The sequence below is a fragment of the Acinonyx jubatus genome, chromosome B4 (genome assembly GCF_027475565.1).
Source record: "Acinonyx jubatus isolate Ajub_Pintada_27869175 chromosome B4, VMU_Ajub_asm_v1.0, whole genome shotgun sequence".
Classification (NCBI taxonomy): domain Eukaryota; kingdom Metazoa; phylum Chordata; class Mammalia; order Carnivora; family Felidae; genus Acinonyx; species Acinonyx jubatus.
Window position 1 is genome coordinate 82,101,613 of NC_069387.1, and position 9,238 is coordinate 82,110,850.

Genomic DNA, 9,238 nt, shown 5'->3' on the forward strand with positions numbered 1-9,238 from the left:
GTTTAGGATGCCCTGAAAGGGTTCCAGAACATGATACCTAAATCAGTGATGGTTTCTGTTTTTGTTGTTTTGGGGGAAGAGAGGCATTCAGGGGAGTATATCCAAGGCAGCAAGGTGAGAGAACGACGAGGGTGAAAGAACAAGTAATTCATCTGTAACTGATGCCTAACTAACCCTGAAAGCAAAGAACTACAGCAAAATTTACAGCAGATGGGGTTAAAACACTCAGGTTTAAAAAAAAAAAAAAAAAGCCTAGCCTTTGTACTGGGAGCAAAAAGAAGATACTAAAAGGTTGTAAGCAACAGAAAACAGATTTTAGTTTTCTTTGGCTGAAGGGTACAGAACTAAATGAAAGATCAGAAGGAGCAAGGGAGCAACGCTAGGACAGGAAGGCCAGTTAAAGCCCATCACAGTTATCCAGATGAGAGATGATGGTCTCCTGAATTAATAAAGTGGCAATGTTGATGAAGAGAAATGGAAGGATTCAAGACAGACTGAGGAGAAAAGTCTACATAACTTTATCATGACTGAGTGTTAGAGTAAGGACTGGAGTGTAACATCAAGGTTTCTGGCTTATGCACCTAGGTGATATCATTAACAGAAAAAAAAAGAACTCTGAAGAAAAAATTTCCATGGTAAAATTATTTTTGTTTTAGTCATGTTGAATCTGAGATGCTAGGTAACAATCAAGTGGAGATGTTCAAGAGAACTGAAGAAATGAGCCCAGAGCTCAGGCGAGGGATCAGAACTGGAGATAGACTCGTAAGTTGCAGCTTATAGTAACAGACACAAGTGAAGCCATCAGGATGGATTAAACTGACTGTACAGCAAGGTTTTTCTAAATGTCATCCAAGACAACTGACCAGAGACATCAGAAACACTTGGAATTTCTGTTAAAGTATAAATTCCTTAGGGGTGCCTGGGTGGTTCAGTCGGTTAAGTGTCCCCCTTCAGCTCAGGTCACGACCTTGTGGTTCATGAGTCCGAGCCTCGCTTCAGGCTCTGTGCTGACAGCACAGAGCCCAGAGCCTGCTTGGAGTTGTGTCTCCCTCTCTCTCTGCCCCTCCCCTGCTCACACTCTGTCTCTCTCTCTCTCTCAAAAATAAATAAACATTAAAAAATATTTTTTTAAACAAACAAAAATAATAAATTCCTTGGCTCCATCCCAAGCCCACTAAATCAAAATCTCTGGAGATAAGACACAAGAATCTACATTTCATTCATTCATTCATTCATTCACTCAATCAATAAATGTGTACTGAGTGACTATTCTAGGCACTAGGAATATAGCAGTTAGAATATAAATAAGATCCCTGTTTTCATAGGGTTTAAGTTCTAGGTGTGAACCAGACTACAGACAAGAAAACAAACAAGATAATTTAAAACAGTGGTAAGTGCTATAGAGATAATGAAAGAAAGGAATGTGCTAAAGCACAAAAGGGGAAATTAATTATTCTGGATAAGGTGGTCTGGGAAAGACTATGGAGGAAGAAGCATTTGAGCTGAGACCTGAATAATGAGAAGAGAAGTAAGGCAGGTGAAGATCTGGGCGAACAGCAGTTCAGGCAAAAAGAATTACAAGTACAAAGGCCCTGGGGCAGAAAAAAGCCACTATGGCTGGAGCATAGGAAGAACAGGAAAGTGTGGTACAAGGTAGGTCAGAGAAGCTAGCAGGGGCCAGATCATGAAGGCTTTTGTAAGCCACATTCTTTTTTTTTTTTTTTTTAAGACATTTTCTTTTTTCTTTTTTAAATTTTTTTGGTAATGATTATTTATTTTTGAGGGAGAGAGACAGAGCTGAAGCATGGGAGGGGCAGAGAGAGAAAGACACAGAATCGTAAGCAGGCTCCGGGCTCTGTGCTGTCAGCACAGAGCCTGATGCGGGGCTTGAACTCACAAACTGCGAGATCATGACCTGAGCCGAAGTTGGACACCTAACCAACTGAGCCACCCAGTGCAGTGGCCCCTGTAAGCCACATTTTTAACAAATTCTCCAAGAGATATTTATGCCATTAAGGTTTAAGAACCAGAGGAAGAGAGGCAGAATACAACAGAAATCTTAAGGAAAACACACACTAAGGGATGGGCAGGAGAAAAAGACCCAGGAATGCAACTGGAAAAGAAATTAGTGGCACGGAAACATTTCAAGAGAGGGGTCAACAGTGACAAATGCTGCAGAACAGTGGAATAAAATAAGGATGAAAAGGGGTCCATCACACTTAACAAGGTCTACCATGTTCTTCCCACAAATCGTTGATAGCTGCTGGGAACTGCCTCCACCAAGAGCATTAGAAACACTAAGTGAGCACTTGGGCAGACATTCACCTGCTACCTATCCATACTGCACTGTTTCCTGGATGTTATCAGCTGGTTACTGTCCTACAATTTCTTCCTCCCTTTTCACACAGAATCACAAAGGAAGAGTAAGGAAAAGGAACAATTTGTAAGCATGGGGAGAAAATGTATTTCAAATGCATTCATTATTAAGTTTGGATTGTCACTGCCTTGATTACTTTCTTCTTAATTCTCTGTTAGGAAGCTTATAGAAGCTTTAACAAATCTTTTTTTTTTTTTTATGCTTATTTATTTTGAGAGCAAAGAGAGCAAGTATGAGTGGGGAAGAGGCAGAGAGAGAGGGAGAGAATCCCAAGCAGGCTCCGCCCTGGCAGCACAGAGCTTGATATGGGGCTTGATATCACAAACTGTGAGACCATGATCTGAGCCGAAATCAAGAGTCAGACACTTAACAGACTGAGCCACTCAGGCGCCCCAGAAGCTTTTACAACTCTAATCCACCCAGTTCTCCAAGGGACAAAGAATTACCTAATGCCCACAATGCTGCTCACATACCAAAATCATACATAAATTCTTACAACAGACATATGCAACAAAAACTCTGCCTCCACAAAAAATATGAACTACATTACTTGGAAAATTTAGTCTTTTAATATAAATGTTGCCACCACTTTAAGGTCCAATGAGCTTTTAGGAAAGACAAAAGTGCTTTGCAGATATGGTTTTGATCAGTATTAATAATAAACACTGTAACACAAATGTTATCAACATGAAATATATCAAAAGCATCCACACAAGGAAGGTAACAGACCAAGTGGCAAAGGAAACTAGTTAATGAAGTTAAAACCGTCTATCTCTATTCTGTACATTAGACAAGCATATATAAAATAATGGGAGCAAAATTACCTCCAAAAGGTCTAGATAGAATTGACTAAAATTTGACCAGCTTTTTATCTCTCCACTACAGACTCACAATCAACAAATACCTACGAGAAATAAATGAGTTCTTTTAAACCCTGTTAATGCTTCATTTATTCTTACATTTCTAGCTCTATAGGATAAGGACTTAAGCTGAAATCTTTCAGGACCTCTGAGTAACTGTATGGGTACCAAACTATAGTTTTTACTTGCTTGCAAAAGATCTTCAATGAGGGGGAAAAAAAAGAGGCAGTAAAATATACTATTAATATCTTGGAAAAATAGAAGAATCAGAACACTGGTCTCAGAGAAGAGACCTTACAGGAACATTTAACAATTTAGCTTCATTTTTTTTTCCCCTAAGAAAATACCCAAAAACACCTGCAAATTATTTCCCAGGTAAAATCGAAGTCTTTGACAATTTAGAAAAGTCAGAGTGTGACAAATAAGCAAGTAATTAAAGGGAATGAAAGATTTTTGATGCTTCTGTGGTTAACAAACAGGAACAGAATGAGTCCTTTAAAGATACCAAAAGTGTTTTGACTATGGGGAGACATAACCACCTGAGGCTTTTGCACCTTTTCTCTCATCTCTAGCTGGGGTGCCCAATTTGGTAAGTTCTTTTTTTTTTTTTTTTTTTTTTTAAGCACAGGAAAGCTCTCTGGGAAACTTACTGTCAAAACTAGAAAGCTGAAATCGCTTTCCCAGTATAGGCTCAAACCAATGACCAACTCATAAGAGACCCTGCCTGCTGAAAAGTAGCAAGGACACCTGCAATTAAGAAGCATACCAGAATCTAGCCTTTCATACCTCCCAAGTGAAAAATGATGAAATCACCACAGACTATTGTAGTTAAGAGAGATTTCAATATCAATTTTAAGTGTTAGAGAAAGCAGATATATGCTAAGGAAATCTGAAGGAACTCAAAAAGGAGTTAAAACTGATCAAGGTTAAGATATCTTTTCCATCTCTGTTTTCAGAAATAAACTCAAAGTTAGGAAGGAATGGACAGAGTAACTTCATTGGAAAGATGGAACACCTGCTACACTGCCAAACCAGCAATCATGGTAAGAACAAAAGTTAACCAACCACTAAAAGACTAGTAAGAGAAATGTTTTCTACACAGAGAGTAAGAAGGATACAGCTGGAGGAAAATACTGAAGCCACTGTGTATGAAGAAGGTCTCTAAAATTAGACCCACCAACTGTATTCATGCACACACATTCAAGCCATGAGTCCAGTTATTTTTCCTACTTGTAAGTTGGCAGCACAATCCACACAGGGACACTCAGAGTCCCTTATCCAGTCTTACGAGGAGGCAAAGAAAAACCTTTAAAAAAAAAAACAACACACACACACACACACACACACACACACACACACAGTTTCACAAAATTCCTCTGCACTTCCTGAGATCATGCAACCAAAATGCAACACTTATTATCCCTTCCTCAAAATGTGTTTTTTCTTAAAAGCTTTCCTTGGGTTATGAAGAGATGTGGCACAGGAATAAGCACCGCGTCATTCAGAAACCATTACCAAACCATTATTGACACTGAAACACTGTCAGTACTCAGTATTATCTGCAAGAGGTGACAACATGGCACAGAGATGTTTAAGTTATCTCTGGAGTATCACAAAGACTTCCTAGAAACTTTGTGAAAAGGATTTAAAGGGGGGCAACAGAAGTTTGGTGGAAGTGCTTCTCAATCTGCCTAGATTACGTCAGAAATCATTCACAAAATAAGAACTACTATTATACTTCTGATGTTGTTAATTCTTTACATTCATATCAGAACTTCATCCAGTCCAATTGATAAAGATCCCCAGTTCTTCCACCCTACCACAAACTGTTCTCTCATAGGCCTGGCAGCTTTCAATGTCCTGGCAAAGGTGTAAGCAAAAACTTTAGGCTTTGCCATCAGCTTTCCCACAAAGTGTTAAAAGCACTATCTCACCCCCTTTGCCTTCCTAAGCCGGAGAAAAGTGGTCAGCACTGCCCCAAAGAGAAACCTCATCTAGGCCACTCTAGCCAGAGAAAGTAACAAATGCACCAATCAAGAAATGAGAAAGGAAAAAATAATGAGGGATAATCCACAGAATTCAGGAGGCCTGCTCCGTTTATCTTCAGACTTAATACAGAATTTAGTTGCTAAAAATGCCCCCAAAAAAGGATTTGTGGGAAGAAAGGATACGATGTTCCCCGGAAACCGACCACTCCATCATTGTTAGAGAAAGGTATCTTAGTTTTTGAGCTCAACTGGCTCCACATGAATGGGGGAAAAATATTACCCATACAACCCATGCTATAAATATTAATATCTTCAGTCTACTGAAAAATTCAAGGGGAACCAGCCTGTTCAGCACCCTGAGGCCAAAGAGGTAAGGACAGTGATAGTTGTCTGATCAGGAAAGTGAACAAACATCAAGGGAAGAGCCTGAAACAGCAGGTAAAAATTCTAGTCACATGAGATCTGAGACAATCTGCCTCTAGGACCAATACAAGAATCCCCCATGCTCCATCCTCTCTGCCTTCGAAGTGCTTTCATTCAATGACCTGAAAGCACAAGACTTGAGAAATGTGGCAAGAAATGACAGAAAAAGGATCTCAAATTCTTCCAAGGAGTACCTCACAAAATCCTAGTGAAAATGAATTCCACACCTCCAAAGACAACCAATCATGACCAGAAATTCAGGACTAGGAGAGACTTGTTGAGCACCCAATGCATGTCAAGTGCTATGCTAAGTGCTGAGGACACAGCAATTGACAAGATGATCTACCCTTATTAAGTTTACTTTCTAGCCGGGGAGACCAAACATAAAGTATGTTATAGGTTGCTAAGTGGTAAGGAGGAAAATAAAGCAGAGAAGTGGGATAGGAGTTATGTAAATAGCTGGGGGGGGGGGGGGGGGGAGGGGTTGCTTTGCAAATTTATCAAGCCAAGGAAATGTCACTGTTTGAGTGACAGTTGAATAAAGACCTGAAGGAGGTGAGGGGACAAAGCAATGCAGTTGTAAAAAGAAACAGTAATCCAGGAAGGTCTGGGGAGTAAGTGCATAGCCCCTGAGGCAGAAGTGAGCCTGGTGTGCTCAAGAACAGCCAGGAGAGCACAGGAGGGGGGGGGGGGGGGGGGGAGGGTTACAGATCCAGGGCTTTAAAGACATTTGTAAAGTCTTTGGTTTTTATTCTGAAAAGCAAGGAAGCTATTTCCTCTTCGGACTCTTTTCCATTAAAAAATATCAGACACCCCATTTTTACATATGTAAATTTTTAAAATTTTGTTTTAAATTGCGGAGATCTACAATATAGATCTTACAGTGGACACAAAGACAGCTGGACTGCAACTCTGAAATTTAACTTCTGCTAACAGTTCATCAGGCATCACAGATTCTCTGTCCTCTCAACCTCTGGGATCAGCAATGAGGGAAGAAAAACACAACTAAAAAGTGAACTGAATTAACTAACCTACTACTTTGCACCCCAATTTAAATCATTTTTGTCTTGATAGAAAAAAGGAAATATTGGAAGAAGGAAATGGAAAAAATACATGAGAAAGAAAGAGGATCCACTAACAATTAATTTGCCAATTTGACTATCCAAAAATACAATAAAATGTTAGGAATGTGTGACACTCCTTAAGTGGAACATGTCACCTCCTTCTTCAGTCTCCATGTTGCCTACCACCATCAGACAGGATTCAGGCTTCTCAATTTCAGTTAAGTCTATTTGAAAAAAATGTATACAAGAACATTCATCCAACTGGGATCTGAATTTAAATTTTCCCACACCAACAACTTAAGTGTCCACAGATGGATGAATAAAGTTGGGTGATATATACATATATATATAATGGAAATATTAGTCGGCCATAAAAAGTAAGTGACAACATGGGTAGACCTGGAAGGCACTTAAAATCAAAGACAAATACTGTATGATATCATTTATATGTAGAATTAAACACACACACACCAAAGTCATCGAAAAAGAGATCAGACTTGTGGGTTACCAGAAGCAGAGAGTACAATGAGGAGGAATTCTAGGAAGGTGATCAAAAGGCACAAATTTTCAGTTATAAGATACTCAAGTACTAGGTATGTAATGTACCTGAAGACTATGGTTGCCACTTCTATGAGATATACAGGAAAGTTGTTAATAGAGTATATCCTGAGTTCTCATCACAAGGAGAAAAAAACACTTTTTATCTTTTCTTTTTCTTTTTATCGTATCTATACGAGATGATGGATGTTAGCTGAACCTATTTCGATAGTCATTTCACAATACACGTAAATCAAACCATAATGTTGTGTGTCTTAAACATACACAATAATGTATGTCAATTATTTCTCGATAAACCTGGAACACATGTCTCATCCTCATCCTAGAACGATTCATTGAATGAATACTCTGTGGAGTTACCAAAATCAGGAAGAGTTTTAAAAAGCTCAAGGGTGAGTTATGAGCCTAATGTAGGCCCAACTTTTAAGCTCCAGAAACATCTCCCTGTATGTTTCTAGTCGGAGCCCAGTCCTCCAACAACTCGGACACCAGCATGATTCGAAACGCTCCAACACCTTTCCCTCCCATTTTTCCAACGCTCGAAGGAAAACGGAGACCCAAGAAACACATGGAGCTAGTCACCCCAAGGCACTACAAGGGCGCAACAGTTTTTAGCTCCCACCGCACAGGCCACAGGTGGCGCCAGCCCCCCGCCCTCCCCGCGCCCCCCACTCCTCCGCTTCTCGCCTGGGCTCCCCGCGCACACTCGGGGCGTCTCGGGCCTCAGGGCCGTCCTTCACGGTGGGTTCCGGCCTTGACCCACCGCCCCCAGGCCCGGATAGCTCCAGCGCGGGGAACCCAGGCCAGGGGCCTCCGCCCGCCAGCCCGCGCGGCCGCCACGCCCCCTCCCCACGGGCAGCCCGCGCCGCCCGCCCCCTCGGCCGGGAGGTGGCCTCACCTCACGCGGGCCGTAGCAGGGAGGGCGCCCGCGTCTCCGCCCGCCGCCCGGGCCCACGGCCGCTCGGCTGCGGCTCGGCCCCGACGGCCGGCGGCGGCGCGCTTCTGGGGGCGGGCTCTTCTCGGCGGGGGTTTCCCCGGGGCCCGGGGCGGGGGAGCAGGGGGGACTGGGGCGGGGGAGGGGAAAGGGGCTTGGGAAGGAAGGGGGAGAGGGGGAGAAAAGGGGGGAACCAAACCCGGAAAGGGAGAAAAGGGGGGAGGGGGAAAATCAGAAGGGGAAGAAAGGCCCAGAGTCCGCCCCCCGCTGCGGCCTGCGCGCTACGTCACCACGTCTAGCGTAATCGTCAGCGCGTCCTGCGCCCCGCGCGTCCCCGCTTCTCTGTGCCCCTTTCCACCGCTGCAGACGCCCCCTACCTGGTCACCCACCCAGCCTGCCCTCGCGTTCTCCTCCCCGGCATACACGTCCGCTCGCTCGCTCGCTCTCTCTCTCTGTCGCTCTCTCCGCGTTACCTGTGTCTCAAGCCGGCAATCCAGATCCACTGCGATCCTCAGTCCACCTTAAATCCATCAAGCCTGTCAGATTCACCCAAGATTAAAACATAATACTAATTACTGTGAAGTAATTTAAGTGTACAGAGCACTGTCAAAATAGCCTTTCACTTAGGACAGTAAATCTTGCACCCAATATGTGCAATAAATGTTTATGGTATAAATGGACAAAGATGTAGTAGGTGAATGTCCTTTTTTTCCAGATGTAAAAACGTAACTCTACGTAAAAGCAGTTTTAAGTCCGTCCTATTAAAATCACTTACCACCTCCTTTCAAGATAGAGTTCTTTTCCTCAAGAGTCATTTGAAGTTGCAACCTCCCCCATTCTGTCTGTTCTAGGCAAATCAATTTAGTTATTGATTAGATGTATTTGGATCATTTACTGACCAATTCCCTCCGATAAGCATTGTAGTCTTACGGTGATAGAATTCGACCATTAAATATTTACTATGTCACAAGAACTGCAGTAGGCAAAAAGAATAATAATCAAATAATTATAGTACCATGTATGTGCTATAGAGA

At 42.3% G+C, this 9,238-nt stretch overlaps 1 protein-coding gene across 5 annotated transcripts in view; it reads right to left on the reverse strand.

Moving 5' to 3' along the window:
• Positions 1–8,347, reverse strand: part of R3HDM2 (R3H domain containing 2) — a 159,193-nt gene extending 150,846 nt beyond the window's left edge. For all 5 annotated transcript variants that reach the window (XM_053226418.1, XM_053226416.1, XM_053226415.1 and 2 more), the window contains exon 1: positions 8,169–8,347. The gene's annotated coding sequence lies outside the window, so the exon portion shown is untranslated. The remainder of the gene's footprint in view (positions 1–8,168) is intronic.
• Positions 8,348–9,238: the final 891 nt, after the last annotated feature.